Source organism: Tamandua tetradactyla, chromosome 13 (genome assembly GCF_023851605.1).
Source record: "Tamandua tetradactyla isolate mTamTet1 chromosome 13, mTamTet1.pri, whole genome shotgun sequence".
Lineage (NCBI taxonomy): Eukaryota > Metazoa > Chordata > Mammalia > Pilosa > Myrmecophagidae > Tamandua > Tamandua tetradactyla.
In genome coordinates this window covers 18,302,620-18,317,917 of record NC_135339.1, presented here as the reverse complement: position 1 = coordinate 18,317,917, position 15,298 = coordinate 18,302,620, and the positions used below count along the sequence as shown (strand labels likewise).

General features: G+C 39.7%; 1 long non-coding RNA gene across 1 annotated transcript in view; it reads left to right on the top strand.

The window, feature by feature from the left end:
* The first annotated feature begins 254 nt into the window (after window positions 1–254).
* LOC143653043 (uncharacterized) overlaps window positions 255–15,298 on the top strand; it is a 33,831-nt gene continuing 18,787 nt past the window's right edge. The window contains exons 1-2 of the long non-coding RNA XR_013161050.1: window positions 255–375; window positions 1,492–1,570. This is a non-coding gene — a long non-coding RNA (uncharacterized LOC143653043). The remainder of the gene's footprint in view (window positions 376–1,491; window positions 1,571–15,298) is intronic.

The following is a 15,298-nucleotide window of genomic DNA, read 5'->3' as shown; positions in this document are numbered from 1 at the left end:
ATTTTTATATTGATTACGCATTCAAATAATATTTTGGATACATCGAGTAAAATGAAATAAAGCATTGAAGTTAATTTTACCTGTTTCTTTTTGCTTTTTAAAGTGTGGCTACTAGAATATTTAAATTACATATGTGTCTTGCATTATATCTCTATTGTACACTGCTGGTTTAGATATTCAAGGAATTTATCTCATGGGATTACAGAGTTTTAGGATAGTAATGTGGCTTTCCTCCTCCCATTTCTTTAGGGATCATGTGTGGGCAGTTGCCAGACAAAGGAAGGGAAGATTATCATCTTATTCCTTGGTTGAACTTCTCTTTAAGTAGGGGAATTGCTGATCTGTTCCCTCTGCTTATTTGAACAAGAGGAAAAGGTAACTGGAGAGTGTGGTAGGCAGAATGTACTCCTAAGGATGTCCATTTCCTAATTCCTGGAATCTGTGAACATGTTATCTCACATGGCATAAGTGATGCTGTTAAAGTTAAGGACCTTCAAATGGGACATGATCATGCTTTAAACTGGCAGGTCTAATCTAATCACAAGTCCTTGAAAGTGGAGAAGCCTTCCTGGCTGTAGTCAGTGAGAGATGGGATGACTGGGATGATGGAAGAAAAGGCAGGAGAAGTTATAGGTGTGAAAAAAGACTTGACCTGCCATTGCTGGTTTTGAAGATGGTTCCAGAAAGGAGTGCAGCCTTGTCAACACTGTGATTTTAGCCCAGTGAGATCTGTATTGGGCTTCCGACCTATAGAATATAAGAGAATACATTTGTATTGTTTTAACCCACTAAGTTTGTGGTAATTTGTTACAGCAGCAATATAAAATGAATACAAATAGAGATACTGGGTTGGACAGATGGGACAGCAATTTGGCAGAACACAGATGCATGAGTATCCATGGGTTGAGTGGATATCCTGGGATGCAGCTGGGCTTGAGGTATTCTGCCAAGATTATTTAAGAGGCTGGCTTCAGAGGAAGGGAGGTCAGCATCAAGAGGCTTTGGGATGGACCACCAAGGATTGCAACTGAGGGGTATCAGAGGTCAGGTTGGAGCAACTCTTGGAAATGAGGTGAGGTTATCACCTCCTGTGAGGTCTCTTCAAGAGCTCACACATCCATTCCAAGATCAGTTTGGGATCTACTAGACGGAGTTTATTACCACAGATAGTGAAGAATGTACCATGCAAAAACCATCAGCCATCTGGATTAGTTAGATGGGCTAGGTTATACCAAGTAATGAATGGCCTCCCAAATCTTAGTGCCTTATAACAATGAAGATAATTCCTTGTTCATGCTCCATGTTCATCTCTACTCAACATAGTGGGATCCATGCTTACATGTCATTTGCTAAACCAAGTTACATGGCTCCATCTAACTTCAAGGGGACAGGGAAGTATAATTTTACCATGTGCCTGGAAGAGGTTAGAACTGGGGAAATTTCTGACCAGTACTAATGCCCTACTTTTCCCCTTTGTATCCTACTTTCCAGGTCTCAAAGAACCTGAGAAAAGACCCAATGAGATGAATGGAAAATGGGCAAAAGAACAGACCATGTGCTCTCCCTCATGGTAAGGCTCTCAGGTTGATGTCTGGCTTGCATGGGAGGAAGGAGAGGATGTGATTACTAAATCAGATGCATGATTGAGACTTAAAACCAGACCGGACTTTCAGTTTAAGTTTTGATAATGGACTGGAGGCTTGGGCATCTTCCTGCGATGTCACTGCAATGTAGGAAAGAGAGATTATCAAGACACAGATGAAGGTAGTGCTTAGATGAAAATAAAATGGATTTCAGGCTCTAATAAATTAACTATCCATATGTTAATCCTCAAAATAATCCTATGAAATAGTCATAATTATTATTTTCATTTTACATGACAAAACTGAGGCTCAGAGAAATAATGTACCCAATGGCATACAGTTATAAACAGTTAGCCAGAATTTGAACTCAGATTTGTCTGACTCCAAGAATGCACTTCTAAAAGCCACTGTGCCATACTATCTTGGTATAAGAGGCAATTTTGGAGAAGACAGGAAGAGATGGGTTTACACTGTGAGTTATCCCTATGTGGATAAGAGGGTAAAATCATAAAGGTGCTTAGGATGTAATGAAAGGAAACTGATATATCTGGGACACCTACTATGTGCCAGGCCCGGGCATTTGCTGTCTCATTTAATATTCAAGGCAACTCTATAAAATAAGCAATTCCTTCCAATTTTGCAGTTAAGCCAAACTGAGCATCAAGAGATAGTATGACTTGCCAAATATTAGGCAACTCGCAGCCAAGATTTGAACCCAGTTCTGTCTGTTTTTCAAAACTCTTTCCACCCAATAACAATTTCCCAATGAATGAGTTTTGGAGAAGTTAGAAGAAAAAGAGGGCATTGTGGGTGTGTGTGTGGATAATCTTGAGTGGGCCTCAAAGGATGAGAGGATTTGTATGGACAAGGAAGGTGGCAAGTAGAGCTGCAGAGAAGAGAAGGTACACAAGGAGTTTGGGGATAGGCAGCTCTGATTGGCACTGAGTGTGTTAGAACAGTGGGGGCAACTGGAAAGACAGATTGGAGTCAGATGGGGAATTGTCTAGAATGTCAGGCTGAGGATTTTAGCTTTGTTCTCTCTGGCCATGAAAGACCATTTGGAAAGGACTGGCATGTTGATGGGGAAATAGGAAGCGCGGGAGTCTGGAGTTATGGAGGCTACTGCTGAGCTTGAAGGCTGGGGACTTTCTGCAGAAAAAGTCATTGTCCCTTTAGCAGATAGAAGACAGGAGAAACTAGTCTAGGGAGAAGTATCCCTAAAGAGAAAGTAATGGAGATGGTGGGAGAAGGTTCCAGATGTAGCAGGACAAAGGAAGGAGCCAGAGGAAAGGAGGTAGCATAGGGCAGCAGAAAGAAAGTCTTTGGACAATTTTTTTACTGACCATGTGACCCTCAGTACTAACTCTGCTTTTGACCCTCAACTAAAATGAGCTCTGTGCAGTAGAACCTGCATATTTCCTTATATCATATTTCAACATGCCCCCAAATTAGCCCCTTTAAGTGATCTGACCTTCCTTATGAGCCCCTTTCCTACAAGAGAAGAGGACAACTTATGCCAGTTAAAGTCTCCATTAGTCCGCTCAATCTCCTTTCAGTTAAAATACTCCACGCATCATTTTTATCTTCTTATCAGGGTTGGTTTAAATATTTCCTTTGGGATTACGGAATGACTCTTTATGTAAATGCTTAGTCTTTCCAAGTTCCATTCCCTTCTTCTTCCCCTCTCCAAGATAGTGACTGGGTGTTTGAGGAGTTTATAGCATTCTCAAGGCAGCAAGGGGAGAGGACTTTGTATCCACATGGTTTTCTCCATGGCCAGGGACTAGTCTGGCTACCAACTGCACTGGTGAGTAGAAAGGTGTGACTGGTCCTCTCTGGCTTTCTGGGGTGCGGTGCTGGTGGAATCTGTGCTTCAACCATCTGGCCTCAGATCACAAACTTCCCGTCCATGGTGGCCTCTTTTTCTCGATCCCAGGCCTCGGCACCCTGGTACCTTTGTGTATTGTCTTCAGGTTTCCTCCTTGATGGGGAGTCAGGAGAGCTGTCTCTAGCTCATCTGTTTGTCCATTTCCTGCATCCTTGCTGTGCCACCACCCTCCACCATGTTGGAAATGCTTTTAAGAGTGGCTATTCTTAGAAGTTTACAGATTCCTGCTATAGGCATGGGAGGAAGACTTTTCAGTGGGCTTTATTTTCCCTTCAACCTATCTAACTTATCTCTTTAAGGTGGTACTGCAGTTTAGAGAGGAGAGGAAGACTCATCAATTTTCTCTTTCCTATAATCCCTTAAACTGAAGGGATGAGCACCCTTTCTTTTCAAGAAATGCATCACCTCAGGTCATGTGGTTAAGGGGTGCTGACTACTTATCTGAGTTCCAGGGATAGACAGGTAACTCAGACCTGGCCAGTCTGATTGTTCCATTCCTCTGGCCAGTATCTGGTCCAGGAATGGACAGGTGACCCATATCTGTGCAACAAAAGACAGTCCTGGGAACTTACTAGAACTTTGTAACAGAGAAGATGTCTTTTACATTTTAAAAGATTGACATGTAAACAAACAAAGAACAACAAAAAATTGACATGTAATTTACATACAGTGAAATGTATGGATCTTTAGTGATCAGTTTGAAATGTTTTGACAAATTTATTTACATTTATGTAACCAACACCTAAATCAAGATGTAGATCATTTCCATCACTCTAGGAATTCCCTTAAGCTCTTATAGTTAATCCCAGAAAGTTCCCTTTTGCTCCTTTCTAGTCAATAACATCCACTCCCCTGCACACACACCAGAGGCCATCGCTATTCTGACTTTTATCACCACAGATTTGTTTTGCTTGTTCTAGAACTTAATATAAATTGAATCATATAATCTTCTTTTATGCTTAGCTTCTTTATCTCAGCACAATGTTTTTGAGGGTCATCCATGTTGTTGTGATGTGAGGGGTTGGTTCTTTTTTATAGCAGAGTAGGATTCTGTTTTATGAATATACCACATTTGTTTATCCACTCACTATCAATGGATATTGGAATGGGTTTGAGTTTTTGGCTATTATGAATAAAACTGCAAATGGAAATTCTTGTACAAATCTTTTTGTGGACATGTTTTTATTTACTTTGGGGAGAACACCTACGAGTGGAATTGCTGGGTTACAGTGTAGGTATAAGTTTACTTTTAAAAGAAACTGCCCCCCAATTTTCCAAGGTGGTTATAACATTATATTCTTCTATAAGCAATGCAGTTTACTCCACATCTTTCCCAAAGGGGGTGGTGGGGGGAGTGAGGGAGGGGAAAGAGAAATATTTGAAGAAAGGATTTGAGTTTCAGTGTTCAGTTTTGCCTGAAGACAGGTCTACCCTGGACTCTGCAGTTACTGGAGATAAGACGATAACTTTTTTGCCAAAGCCATTTTGAGCTGGGTGCCTGCCACCAGCAGCTGAAAGAGTTCTAACTTATCCAATGCTGACTTGGCCCAGCTTTGCAAGTCTGTGTGTGTGTGTGTGTGTGTGTTTCATAGCAATGAGGAAAAGAAGAAACATGGTTCTACCAATTCTCATGGCGTCTTCCTATGAGAGAGAGCTGTGGGCCCTGCTGGTTTCTTTACTTAGGTGACTTATCACATAGACCCATTGTTCAAAAGCATTTATTTTTTTTCAGAGTAGCACAGTCTAAACCCATATTGAAGAAACAAAAACTCCACTGTTTCTATTAGCTGGACGGTGGTCCTGCCCTGTAAGATACCACAAATGTCCTCAGTTTTGCTCAGGAAAATAGGCTTTGTTCTTGCTTCTCCTGGGTCTGTAGTATCACAAAACCTCACCAGTGTTTTATGGCAGCTTTCTCTAACCCACAGAATGTCACAGCTGCCTGCTAAATTCTTTTAGTTTAAACTCTCCCTCAGAGATGGGAGAAAGGATTTGGGGGTAAGAGTGGGGAATGTATGCAGAGGAAGCACCTACCATTTTCTTCAGTACAATTTAGCCATCCGTCCAGTCAAGCATGTATTCAGTTAGCACTGAGCTTTAATTGGAAAGAACGGGAAGAAATGTACTGGATAATTTTTGTAAATGTTATCTCAATTGAGTCTCATACCCTATGGAATGGACATTAGTATTATCATCCCCATTTTACAGATGAGTAAGATGAAGCTTAGAGAGATTAAGCAGTTTACCTAAATCCAGACAATGAGAAGTGACAAAGCTGGAATTCAAACCCCAATGCCCATGTTCTTTTTGTTTTGAACAGTTGCCTCTGTTTTCCATGAGTGCACGGTACTCTAAGCACTGCAGGGGTGAGGTAGGACAGATGTAGCAGTGACCCAGGTATGAATCTTGTCAGCAAACCTACGGTCTATTAGAGTAGCGGAGACAATGAGTGAATAAATAATACAAAGCAGAGAGTGGGAATATCTTCATGTAGTGATATCAATCTTCAGGATTTGGAAACAAACACAAAAAATCAGAATTCCAGGTGATTCTCAAAATCCTAAGTTATTCTGAAGACTCCCCATATCTTTATTCTCCTTACTCATTATTATGTACAGCTAGAATTTCTGTTTCAGAAGTAGAAAGTATTAGGTTAGTCACATAAAACTGTAACCTATAGTGGATGTTAAAACATGGGAAAATGCCAGCAAACATTACTAGGCAACATTTGAATAATATGACCTTGAGATCTCTTAGCCAAGGTTAACAGCACTACACTGAATCACGTGTTGAAATTACTAATTTGAGAACTTCTTTTGCCTCTAAAACATGTTATTTCTTGGAACATCACGCATAGAATTTGTATAAAGTATACCATGTGTATAAACTTATTAATATTTATTCTGTTTGCAAGAATAACTCATCACTAGCAGCAGAAAGGGCAACAAACACACACCGACAACATGGCATCCGCTAGCTACTACAAGCAGGACTGGCTGATGTCAACCATAACCTCCAACTTGGCATGTCAGCATTTCCTGCCCTTGGTTTTCACTTGACATCAGTGGATTCCTTCAGACCAGTAATGCCTCTATATTGATAAGCTTTAATTCTCACAGGGGAATTATAATACTTTTTAAACTGTCTTCTGAATTGATTTTTCTCTGGAGTTGAAATTTTGAAAACAATTTACATGTTCTCAGACATAAAGAGAAGAAATGTCTGCATTGATACACTGGTCTTGAAGGAGATAGAAAGTAGAGGATTTGGGGAAAGCTAAATATAATTAGCAAATGTAGGAATTATGGAAGACTTCCTGGAGGAGCTGGTATTTGAGCTGTGCTAGGAAGGATGGGCAGGATTTAGAGATTGGAAGTTGTGGGTAGGAATAGAGAGAAAGGCATTCCAGGTGGATGGCATAGCTTGAGCAAAGATTGAGAAGTTGGAAACAGGACAAATTTGGGGTTAACCTTGAAAGGGAGTGGCTAGCAATGAGGTTGAACAGGTATCGTGGGACTAAACCCTAGAGGGGAGGCTCACATATCATTTGCACCTTTCTACTCTTTAAAGTAGGTACTCCAGGGATATCTGTTTCCATGTTTTGATGAGGAAATTGAGTTGAGACTTGCTTAAAGTCACACAGGTAATGGTAGAAGTTGGGGAACTCTAACTTCAAAGAGTACCTATTACAATCTCTTGCCCATCACAGGAACACAGTGGAAGTCCATGGAATGAACTTTCTTAAATGTCTGTTGAATTGAATTCATGTTTAGAAATTATAGGGAGGTTTGGGCTGTATGAACAAACACTTTCAGGAAAAACAAGCTTTAGTAACAAGTTGCTTTAACAACTTTTTTCTGGTCATTTATTTTACTCTTAAGGAGGCTGTGAATTTCTAATTGATCATGCTTCCCTCTTCATTTTAGTCACAAGGAAGCCTGAAGTCAAATTTGTAGCTCTCTATATAATGGAATGGTCTGCTTTTCTGCCTGCTAATCTTACTCCTTACTTTATTATTTTCCTTCCTTTTTTTCCCCTTTCCTGTTCATTTTATCCCTTTGCATTGGACATATTCATTCAAAAGCTACCTCAAGTTTGGACATAATTAACTAAAAATTGGGCACATACTCAGATCTAACAGAAGAGCAAAAACAGTATACTGTTTTGCCTTGTGAGGCTGAGAGCACACTGTCATTAGAGATGTGTAAGATGGGATTGGAGGACTGTTTTGGCTTAAAGATCTTTTCTGCTCCATAGTTTTCTGATTATGATTTGGAAATAGGTCACTCTTTCACTATGCCCACAGCCATCCCCCCAACAAGGCGCACCCCTGTGCTTGTAATAAAACACTGCTCCTCTTGCAGGCCTAGGGTTCTCTAGCTGCATAGGCTAATGAGACTCTGGGGGCTGGGATGCAGGCTGCCTGGCACTGGGGCAACGTGCAGATGACATTAATAGCATGTGACTAGCAGTGGATTGATTGAGTAAGCAGATGTTAAGGTTTTGGCTGATAATGATTCATTACTATTTGGGAAAAAAATCTGATAGGGATGCTCTAATGCTAAGAATTAATTAGTTTATGCTTCATCAATCGTATTGAGCAGAGTGTAAATGGGCCTTCCGAGTACCAAGCTCTCCAGTTAGAGGAATTAGCATTTCTTCCACCCTGCAAGACATAGGAGCAGGGAGAATGAAAGGAGGAGCAGGCAGAGGCAGAGAGGAGACACAAGGAGACAAAGAAGTATGCATCCCTGATGTCTGTCTTCCCAGCATCCATCTGCCTTCCTCCAGCAACTATTCTACTCCCAGCCTCATCCTTCTCCAACCTTGCCAGGGCAGGGCTCTTCTCCAGCTGAGCAGGGGGCTGTCATGTGACTGGGGCCGAGCTAAGCAGTGCTTTGGCCAGGACATAGTGATTGGTTCACAAGTAGACATGTGTGACCCAATCAGATCTGACAAAACTCAAAGGTGTTTGTGGGGAATTTTGGGAAAAACATTCCCTCACTATTCCTAAAGGGAGGTGAGGCAGGAGCTGCAACGCCATCTTGTGATTCCATCCCCCAAGCCATATAAATCAGTCCCAGCATTTGAGCCCCCCCAGGTGATGCCACAGGGAACAGGGAACTGTGCAAATTGCAGACTTTTGCGCAGAAATAAGACTGCTGTTGTTTTAAGCCACCAAGTTTGGGATAGCTTGTTATACAGCAATCAACAACTGGAATAGTTCATTTCCCGTATTTTAGCCTCCAGACTGATCTTTCCTATTGAAAACCTTATTCATCTTACTCTTCTGCTTAAAGGTTAAAATCCTAACACCTCTGCATAGCATTCAAGGTCTTTCTGAATCTCATCTCTTTGCTCTTCCTTCCATGAATTCTGTCCTTCTGTCACATAGAACTGCTTGCTACATGATTCTTGCTCTCTCAGGCCTCTGTGTGAGCATGCCCTTCCTCTGCCGAGAACTCCTTTTGGCTACTGTGAGTAATGCTGTGATGAACACTGGTGTACAAAGACCTGTCACATCCCTGCTCACAATTCCTTGGATATATTCCTAGGAGTGGAATTGCGGGGTCATATGGTAATTCTCTGTACCATTTTACGTCCCCACGGACAATGTACCATGGCTCCTATTTCTCCACATCCTCACCAACACTTGTTATTTTCAGCCTTCTTTTTTTTTTTTTAATAGCCATCCTAGTGGGCACAGTTTCCGGGGTTTCCCTGGTGGTAAGTTTTCATAGTTCCATATTGTTTCTCCCATCCTTCAAGGGACTTTGCCACTACTCTTTGATTATCTACTTAGTATACTCTGGGATTACATTAAACTATACAGGATTAAAGGCCCTCATTCTCATTCTGGGCTCCCTGTGTTTGGACTGTTTAAATGCTCTATCCAGACGGGTTGAGTTAGAGTTTGTGCTACAAAAAATTTAGTTTCTGGACATAATAAAACTTTCTTCCTTTGATCTCAAAGAGTAGGTGAAATTCTAAAATGCAGGCAATGTCTTCCTTCCCCCTGTATTCTGAAATACCTTAATCCTGACCTGATCGGCTTCGTTCTTATCTCTAAATACCAGATTATACATACATAAAACAGCCCCTTAAAATCCAGAAATAACAATTGCCACTCTGGACTAAATGTGACTGCTATAAGAGCTTGTAATCTAGGCCCCAGTTTACTTTATAAGCATTTTCTAAATGGGGTCATACGATATTTGCTCTTTTGTTCCTGGCTTATTTTGCCTCACCAAATGTCCCACAGGTTCATTCACATTGCTGCATGCCTCACAATTTTGTTCCTTTTTGTAGTAGCACCGTGTTCGATCATATGTTTACACGATCATTCACCAATCTACTTCTCAGTCAGTGCATTTTTCAGCCATCTCCATCTACTCAGTCTCATGTAAAATGTCCAAAGTTAGTAGTCCAGCAACATGCTCAATTTTAGATAATTTCATTGTTCCCAAGAGAAAGCCAATAAACACACTGTCATCAAATAGAAAAATCCAAACCTCCCCCAACTCTTGTACCTCCCCCATTATGTACCCCTCGTATTGCTGTGGTACTGTTGATGTTCTCTTGTTAAACATAGCCCATAGTATGCAAGAACATTTCCCCCCCCCATACTCCGAAATTATATACTCTTTGTATAAGATTCATACCTTTGCAGTAGTTTATGCAATATTTAATTTATATTTGTAGTGTTAATTGGTGGGACACATGAGTCCATACAACCCCGTTCAATCATGTTCACCTTCAATATGGTAACATTACTTATAGACCCATGAGTGTACCACCTACACTTCTATTTATTCCCTTACAATTAAGTTCAACCTCCTTAGCAACTGTTCACTAATCTCAAGCTTCTGTGTATCTTTAGGTTCTCTATATTCTGTATTATATACCTCTGATTTTACCTTTACCATGGTCATAAAAGGGGAATCATACAGTATTATCCTTTTCTGTCTAGCTTATTTCACTCAGCATTATGTCCTCAAGGCTCATCCATCTTTTCAAGTGGTTCAGGATGTCATTTTGTCTAATTGCTGCATAATATTCCATCGTATGTATATACCACATTTTGTTATTCCACTCGTCTGTTGATGGGCACTTACATTGTTTCCATCTTTTGGAAGATCCACTATTGTGAATACTGCTGCTATGAACATTAGTGTGCAAATCCCTGATTTTGTCTCTGCTTTCAGCTTTTCTGGGTATGTACTGAATAGTGGTATTGCTGGGTCAGAGGGCAATTTGATATTTAATTTTTTGAGGTACTGACAGACTGTCTTCCATAGTGGCTGTACCATTATACATTCCCACTAGCAGTGCATAAGTGTCCCAATTTCTCCACATATTCTCCAACATTTGTAGTTTCCTGTTTGTTTAATAGCAGCCATTCTTATAGGTATGAGGTGGTACCTCATTATAGTCTTGATCTGCATTTCCCTTATAGCTAATAATCTCTTCGTGTGGTTTTTGGTCATCTGTATTAGTTGTTCAGAAAAATGTCTATTCATATCTGCGGCCTACTTTGTAATTGGGTTACTTGTTCTTTTGCTTTTGAGTTGTGTGATTACTTTATGTATACAGGATATCAACCTTTATCCAATATGTGATTTCCAAATATTTTTCTTCCATTGAGTTGGCTGCCTCTTCACCATTTTGACATAGTCTTTTGAGGCACAAAATCATTTGATTTGGAGGAGTTCCCATTTATCTATTTTTCTTTTGTTGCTTGTGCTTTGGGTGTAAAGTTTAGGAAGGTACCTCCTAATAGTAGGTCTTGAAGATGTTTCTCTACATTTTCTTCTAGGAGCTTTATGGTATTGGTTTTGTATTTAGGTGTTTGATCCAATTTGAGCTAATTTTTGTTTAGGGTGTAAGGTAAGGGTCCTCTTTCATTCTTCTGGCTATTGATATCCAGTTCTCCCATGCCCATTTATTGAAAAGACTCTTTTGCCCCACTTCAGTGGACCTGGGGACCTTGCTAAAGATCAGTTGACCATAAATTTAGTGGTCTATTTCTGTGCTCTCAATTTGAATCCATTGGTCAATACTTCTATCATTGTGCCAGTATCATGCTGTTTTTTTAAAATTTTTTTATTGTATGGTATAACATATAGAGAAAGCAAAGAAATAAAAAAGCTATAGTTTTCAAAGCACTCTTCAAAAAGTGGTTATAGGATAGATTCCAGAGTTTGTCATGGGCTACCATACGATCCTCTCATATTTCTCCTTCTAGCTGCTCCAGAATATAGGAGACTAGAGGGCTTAAATACTTTTTTATCATCACAATTGACATTTTTTTCCTTCTTTTTTTTTTTTTGTGAACAATAACATATATACAAAAAAGCTATAAATTTCCAAGCACAGCACCACAATTAGTTATAGAACATATTTCAGACTTTGACATGGGTTACAATTTCACAATTTTAGGTTTTTACTTCTAGCTGCTCTAAAATATTGGATACTAAAAGAGATATCAATGTAATGATTCAGCATTCATATTATTTGTTAAGTCCTATCTTCTATGTATAATTCCACCATCACCATTGACCTTTCCATACCTCTCATTGGAATTGTTTGGGCTATGGCAATTCTATATTTTTGATATTGAAAGTGTCTGTCACTAATATGGGGTAGGGAGATGGAACTATCTTATATTCTGGAGAGGCTGGATTAGGTTTCAGGACTTATCTGGACCAGGGACTCATCTGGAGGTTGTAGGTTTCTGGAAAGTTGCTCTAGTGCCTGGAGTCCTTGTGGAATCTTATAAATTGCCCTAGGTGTTCTTTAGGATTGGCTGGAATGGTCCTGGTTGGGGGTTGGCAGGTTATGATAGGTAGCAAGGTTTACCCAATGCTCGCGTAAGAGCAACCTCCAGAGTAGCCTCTCGACTCTATTTAAACTCTCTTTGCCACTGATACTTTATTAATTACATTCTTTTCCCCCTTTTGGTCAGAATGTGATTGTTAATCCCACAGTGCCAGGTCTGGATTCATCCCTGGGAGTCCTCTCCCACATCCCCAGGGAAACTTTCACCCCTGGATGTCATGTCCCTCATAGGGGGGGAGGGCAATGATTTTCACTTGCAGAGTTGGGTTTAGAGAGATTGAGGCCACATCTGAGCAACAACAACAGAGGACCTCCGGAAGTAACTCTTAGGTATGTTATAGGTTGTCTAAACTTCTATGCTACCTACGTAAGCTTCACAAGAGTAAACCTTATGATCGAGGGCATGGCCTATTGATTTGGGTGTCCCTAAAGTTTGACACAGTATCAGGGGATTCCCTGATGGTAAGGTTTAATAGTTCCATAGTCTTTTTACCCCTCTCTCAGGGGACTTTGCCAATACTCTTTGATTATCTGGTTAATATACTCTAGGATGTTTCCAGGCATTACAACAATCTATACAGGATTAAAGGACCTCTTTCTCATTCTGTGTTCTCTGTGTTTCAGTTGTTCAAATGAGCTATACAGATAGGTTGAATTAGATTATGCACTACAGAAAATTTCAGTTCCAGATCAAATAAACCTTTCTTCCACTGGTCTCAAAGAATATGTGTGGTTCTAAAATATAGACTCTGTCTTCCTCACCACTATGCTTTGAATTACTTTAACCCCAACCTGTTCGGCTTCGTTCTTATCTCTAAATATATATATTTATACATATATTCAGGTTATATATATAAAACAGCTCTCAAAATCCAGAAATAATAATCACCACTCCAGACTTAATGTGTTTGCTGTAAAAGCTTACAATCTAGCTCCTGTTTTCTTATAAGCATTTTCTAACGGTGACCATACCATTGTTGATTTTTTTTGTTTCTGGCTTATTTTGTCTCACCAAATGTCCCACGTGTTTATTCACATCGTTGCATGCCTCACGACATTGTTCCTTTTCGTAGCAGCACAGCCTTCGTTCATAAGTACACACCATTGTTCGCTACTCCACTTCTCCATCAGCGCATCCTTCAGCCACCTGCATTCATCAGGCATCATGTAGAGGGCCCAAAGTCCACAGTCCATCAACATTCTCCATTTTAGATAAATTCATTGTTCCCAAGAGGCAAAAACCAATAAAAACACCCTCACCAAATAGGAGATTTAAACCTCCTCTTAACTCTTGTCCCTTACCCCATTATTTACCTCTGTTGTTGCTGTGGAAGTGCTCATGGTTTCCTTTTGAATATATGTCATGGCCTGCAATAGCAGATTTCCCTTGTACCCTGGACTTAAACACTCTTTATACAAGAATCATATCTTTGAAGTAATTCTTAGAAGAACTCATTCATATTTCTAGTGTGAGTCAGTGGGACACAGAGGTCTATACAACCCCTTTCAATCTTGTTCATCTTCAATATGGTAATATTACTTCTAGATCCACTAAGAATCACCTTCACTCCTATCTATTCCCTTACACTGGAATTCAACCTCCTTAGCTAACGGTTCACCCACCTCTAGTTTCTATATATCTCTAAGTCCCCTATATTCTGTATTATAAGTCTCTGATTATACCTTTATGCTTGTCATACAAGTGGAATCATACAGTTTCTGTCCTTTCGTGTCTGGCTAATTTCGCTCAGCATTATGTCCTCAAGGCTCATCCATCTTGCCATGTGCTTTAGGATGTCATTTTGTCTTACTGCTGCATAATATTCCATCATAGGTACCACATTTTGTTGATCCACTCATCTTTTGATGGGCTTTTGGTTTGTTTCCATCTTTTGGCGATTGTGACTAATGCTGCTATGAACATCAGTGTGCAAATATCTGTGTCGTTGCTTTCAGCTCTTCTGGGTATATACCAAGTAGTGCCATTGCTGGGACATAGGGCAACTTGATATTTAGTTTTCTAAGGAAACGCCAAACATAGTCTTCCATGTCCAATTATTGAAAAGCCTGCTTTGTCCCAGTTCAGAGGATTTGGGGGCCATGTAAAAAATCAGTTGACCATAGATTTGGTTGTCTATTTCTGCACTCTCGACTCGATTACACTGGTCAATGCTTCTGTCTTTGTGCCAGTACCATGCTGTCTCTTTTTTTTTAATTTTAAAATTAATTAAAAAAAAATTACAGGAAAGAAACACAAACATTCTTAATATGTGATCATTCCATTCTACATATGTAATCAGTAATTCACAGTATCCTTACATAGTTGCATATTCATCATCATGATCATTTCTTAGAACATTTGCATCAATTCAGAAAAAGAAATAAAAAGACAACAGAAAAACAAAACAGTAGCATGCTGTCTTGACCACTGTGGTTTTATAATAGATTTGAAAGTCAGGGAGTGTTCATCCTCCCAGTTTGTTCTTCTTTTTTAGGATGCTTTAGCTCTTTGGGGTCTCTTTCCCTTCCAGATGAATTTGGTAGTTAGCTTTTCCAATCTTCAATGTACATTGTTGGATTTTTAATTGGCACTGTGGTGAATCTATAGATCAATTTGGGGAAAATTGACATCTTAACTGTATTTAACCTTCCTATCCATAAGCAGGGAATGTCTTTCCACCTATTTAGATCTCCTTTGATTTCTTTTAGCAATGTTATGTAGTTTTCTGTGTACAAGTCCTTTATGCCCCTAGTTAAGTTCATTCCTACATATTTGATTCTTTTAGTTGCTACTTTGAGTGGAATTTTTTCACTTAACTGACTCCTCAACTAGCTCATTGCTTGCTCATAGAAATGTTACTGGTTTTTGCACATTAATTTTATGTCTCACCACCTTACTGATTTCTTTATTAGCTCAAGTAACTTTGCTGTAGATTTCTCAGGATCTTCCGAGTATAGTATCATATCATCTGCAAATAATGAGAGTTTT